This window comes from Athalia rosae, chromosome 3, assembly GCF_917208135.1.
Source record: "Athalia rosae chromosome 3, iyAthRosa1.1, whole genome shotgun sequence".
Lineage (NCBI taxonomy): Eukaryota > Metazoa > Arthropoda > Insecta > Hymenoptera > Athaliidae > Athalia > Athalia rosae.
Window position 1 is genome coordinate 13,443,796 of NC_064028.1, and position 5,139 is coordinate 13,448,934.

Consider the following 5,139-nt stretch of genomic DNA (forward strand, 5'->3'; position numbering starts at 1 on the left):
TTTCAACATCCTGAGTAATCGAGTAATCTCACAGAAAAACAACATTTCGATTTTTTTTTTTTTAATTTTTTTTTTTTCTTTTCCCAGCCTTTCACCAATTTCAACATTATGAGTCATCCAGTAATCTCACAGAAAAACGACAACATGATTTTTTTTTTTCTTTTTTTCCTCTCTAACTTTTTTTTTTTTCAATTTTTTTTTCAATTTTTTTTTTTTTTTTCTTCCACCCTTCCACTAATTTCAACATTCTGAGTCATCTGGTAATTTCACAAAAAAACAACAGCTTGATTTTTTTTTTTTTTTTCCTAGCCTCTCACCAATTTTAACATTTTGAGTCATCCAGTGATCTCACAAAGAATCGACATCTTGAATTTTTTTTTTTTCCTTTCAATTTTTTTTTTCCAATTTTTTTTTTTTTTTTGTTTTCTTCCCAGCCTTTCACTAATTTTAACATTTTGAGTCATTCAGTAATATCGAAAAGAAACGACATCTCGAATTTTTTTCTTTCCTCTATCTTCCAATTGATTTATTTTTTTTTTCAATTTTTTTTCAATTTTTTTTTCAATTTTTTTTTTTTTTTCAATTTTTCTTCATTTTTTCATTTTTTTTTCAGCACTTTACCAATTTCAACATTTCGAGTCATCCAGCAATCTCACAGAAAAACGACATTTGAATTTTTTTTTTTTTTTAATTTTTTTTTTTTTTTTTTCCAGCCTTTCACCAATTTCAACATTTCGAGTCATCCAGTAATCTCACGGATAAACGACATCTTGTTTTTTTTTTTTTTTTTTTTTTTCTCTAATTTTTTTTTTTCACTTTTTTTCCATTTTTTTTTTTTTTTCCAATTTTTTTTTTTTTATCCATTCTTTCTCTCAGCCTTTCACCAATCTTAACATTCTGAGTCATCCAGTAATTTCACAAAAAAACGACATCTTTATTTTTGTTTTTTTTTTTTTCCCAGCCTTTCACCAATTTCAACATTCTGAGTCATTCATTTTTTCTTACAGAAAGACGACATCCTCAATTTTTTTTTTTTTTTTTTTTTTCAATTTTTTTTTTTTTTTTTTTTTTTTTTTTTTTTTTTTTTTTTTCAATTTTTTGTTTTCCAATTTTTTTCCAATTTTTTTTTTTTTCCAGCCTTTCACCGATTTCAACATTTTGAGTCATTCAGTAATCTCACAAAAACACGGCATCTCGATTTTTTTTTTTGTTTTTTTTTTTTTTTTCTTTTCTAGCGTTTCACCAATTCCAACATCCTGAGTCATCCAGTAATCTGACAAAAAAACGACATATTGATTTTTTTTTTTTTTTTTTTTTTTTCTCAGCCTTTCACTAATTTCAACATTCTGAGTTGTCCAGTTTTCTCACAAAGAAACGACATCTCAATTTTTTTTTTTTTTCTATCAATTTTTTTTTTTTAATTTTTTTTTTTTCTTTTCTTTTTCTTTTCAGCCTCTCACCAATTTCAACATTCTAAGTCAATCAGTAATCTCACAGAAGAACGACATCTTGATTTTTTTTTTTTTTTCGCTTTTTCTCCCAGCCTCTCACCAATTTTAACATTCTGAGTCATCCAGTGATCTCAAAAAGAAACGACATCTTTTTTTTTTTTTTTTTTTTTTTTTTTTTCTTATTTTCAAGCCTCTCACCAATTTTAACATTTCGAGTCATCCAGTAATCTTACAGAAAAACGACATCTTGATTTTTTTTTTTTTTTTTTTTTTTTCTTCTTTCTCAGCCTTTCACCAATTTCAACATTCTGAGTCATTCAGTAATCTCACGGAAAAACGAAATCTTGATTCATTTTTTCTCGATTCTGTTTTTTTTTTTTTTTTTTTTCTCAATTTTTTTTTTTCACCTTGATTTTTTTTTTTTCTCTTTTTTTTTCCTTCCAGCCTTTCGCCAATTCCAACTTTCTGAGTCATCCAGTTTTCTCACAGAAAAACGACATCTTGATTTTTTTTTTTTTTTATTTATTTTTCCTTTTTCCAGCCTTCCACCAATTTCAACATTCTGAGTCATCCAGTTTCCTCACAGAAAGACGACATCCTTGATTTTTTTTTTTTCTAATTTTTTTTTTTCCTTTCATTTTTTTTTTTTTTTTATTCTTCAGCCTTTCACCAATTTCAACATTTTGAGTCATCTGGTAATCTCACAAAAAAACGACAGCTTTTTTTTTTTTTTCTTTTTCCCAGCCTCTCACCAATTTTAACATTTTGAATCATCCAGTGATCTCACAAAGAAACGACATCTTGAATTTTTTTTTTTCCTTTTAATTTTTTTTTTTTTTTTGTTTTCTTCCCAGCCTTTCACTGATTTTAACATCTTGAGTCATTCAGTAATATCAAAAAGAAACGACATCTCGATTTTCTTTTTCTTTCATCTTCTAATTGATTTATTTTTTTTTTTCTATTTTTTCTCAATTTTTTTTTCAATTTTTTTTTTTTTTTTTTCAATTTTTCTTTTTTTTTAATTTTTCTCTTAGCCTTCCACCAATTTTAACATTCCGAGTCATCTAGCAATCTCACAGAAAAACGACATTTGAATTTTTTTTTTTTTTTTTTCCCAGCCTCTCACCAATTTCAACATTTTGAGTCATCCAGTAATCTCACGGATAAACGACATCTCGATTTTTTTTTTTTTTTTCCCCTAATTTTTTTTTTTTTTTTTTTTTTTTAAGCCTTTCACCAATTTCAACATTTTGAGACATCCGGTCATTTTACAAAAAAACGACCTTTTGATTTTTTTTTTTTTTTTTTTTTTCAGCCTTCTACCAATTTCAACATTCCAAGTCATCCAGTCATTTCACAAGAAAACGACTTTTTGATTTTTTTTTTTTTTTTCAATTTTTTTTTTTTTTTTTTTTTTTTTTTTTTTTTTTTTTTTTTTTTTTTTCAAGCCTCCCACTGATTCCAACATTTCAAAACATCTAGTCATTTCACAAAAAAACGACCATTTAATTTTTTTTTTTTTTAATTTTTTTTTTTTTTTTTCAATTTTTTTTTTTTTTTCAATTTTTTTTTTTTTTTTTTTTTTTTTTTTTTTTTTCTTCGATTTTTTTTTTTTTTTTTTTTTTTTTTTTTTTTTTTTTTTAATTTTTTTTTTTTTTTTTTTCAACCCTTCCACCAATTTCAACATTTCGAGACATCTAGTTATTCTACAAAAAAATGACCTTTTGATTTTTTTTTTTTCTGATATTTTTTTTTCTTTTTTTTTCTTCTAATTTTTTTTTTTTTTCTTCCTCCTAGCCTTCCACTAATTTCAACATTCTGAGACATCTAGTCATTCTACAAGAAAACGATCTTTTTTTTTTTTTTTTTTTTTTTCTTTTAATTTTTTTTTTTCAATTTTTTTTTTTTTAAGCCTTCCACCAATTTCAACATTCTGGGACATCCAGTCATTCCACAAGAAAACGACCTTTCGATTTTTTTTTTTTTTTTTTTTTTTTTTTTTTTTTCAATTTTTTTTTTTTTTTTTTCCAACCCTTCCACCAATTTCAACCTTTTAGGACATCTAGTTATTCTACAAAAAAATGACCTTTTGATTTTTTTTTTTTTTTCTAATTTTTTTTTTTTTTTTTCTAATTTTTTTTTTTTACTTTTAATTTTTTTTTTTTTTTTTTTAAGCCGTCCGCCAATTTTGACATTCTGAGACATTCAGTCATTCTACAAAAAAACGACCTTTTGATTTTTTAATTTTTTTTTTTTTTTTTTTTCTCAATTTTTTTTTTTTCTTTTTCAAGCCTTACACTAATTTCAACATTTCGAGACATCTAGTCATTCGATAAGAAAACGACCTTTTGATTTTTTTTTTTTTTTTTAATTTTTTTTTTTTTTTTTTTTTTTTCTCTTTTTCCAAGCCTTGAACCAATTTCAACATTTTGAGACATCCAGTCATTCCACAAAAAAACGACCTTTTGATTTTTCAATTTTTTTTTTTTTATTTATTTTTTTTTTTTTTATTTTCTTTTCTTTAGGCCTTTCACCAATTCCAACATTTCGAGACATCCAGTCATTCTACAAGAAAACGACCTTTTGATTTTTTTTTTTTTTTTTTTTTTTTTTTTTTTTTTTTTTTTTTTTTTTTTTTTTTTTTTTTCTTCCAAGCCTTTCACCAATTCCAACATTTCGAGACATCCAGTCATTCTACAAGAAAACGACCTTTTGATTTTCTTTTTTTTTTTAATTTTTTTTTTTTTTTTTTTTAATTTTATTTTTTTTTTTTTTTTAATTTTTCCTTTCAAGCCTTCTACCGAATTCAACATTTCGAGACATTCAGTCATTCTACAAAAAAACGACCTTTTTTTTTTTTTTTCCTTTTTCAATTTTTTTTTTTTTTTTTTTTTTTTTTTTTAAGCCTTCCACCAATTTCAACATTTTGAGACATCCAGTCATTCTACAAAAAAAAGACCTTTTGATTTTTTTTTTTTCAATTTTTTCAATTTTTTTTTTTTTTTTTTTTTTTTTTTAGCCTTCCACCAATTTCAACATTCTGAGACATCCAGTTATTCTACAAGAAAACGACCTTCTGATGTTTTTATTTTTTTTTTTTCAAATTTTTTTTTTTTTTTAATTTTTTTTTTTTTTTTTTTTCCAAGCCGTCCGCCAATTTTAACATTTTAAGACATTCAGTCATTCTACAAAAAAACGACATTTTGATTTTTTAATTTTTTTTTTTGTTAATTTTTTTTTTTTTTTTTTTTTCTCAATTTTTTTTTTTTTTTTTTTTCTTTTTCAACCCTTCCACCAATTTCAACATTTTGAGACATCCAGTCATTTCACAAAAAAACGACCTTTTGATTTTTTTTTTTTTTTCTAATTTTTTTTTTTCCTTTCATTTTTTTTTTTTTTCTATTCTTCAGCCTTTCACCAATTTCAACATTTTGAGTCATCTGGTAATCTCACAAAAAAACGACAGCTTTTTTTTTTTTTTCTTTTACCCAGCCTCTCACCAATTTTAACATTTTGAGTCATCCAGTGATCTCACAAAGAAACGACATCTTGAATTTTTTTTTTTCCTTTTAATTTTTTTTTTTTTTTTGTTTTCTCCCCAGCCTTTCACTGATTTTAACATCTTGAGTCATTCAGTAATATCAAAAAGAAACGACATCTCGATTTTTTTTTTCTTTCATCTTCTAAT

At 23.9% G+C, this 5,139-nt stretch overlaps 1 pseudogene; it reads right to left on the reverse strand.

Annotated features, from left to right (window-relative positions):
* Nucleotides 1–2,967: 2,967 nt before the first annotated feature.
* The window catches only part of LOC125500318, a 10,818-nt pseudogene continuing 8,646 nt past the window's right edge, over nt 2,968–5,139 (reverse strand).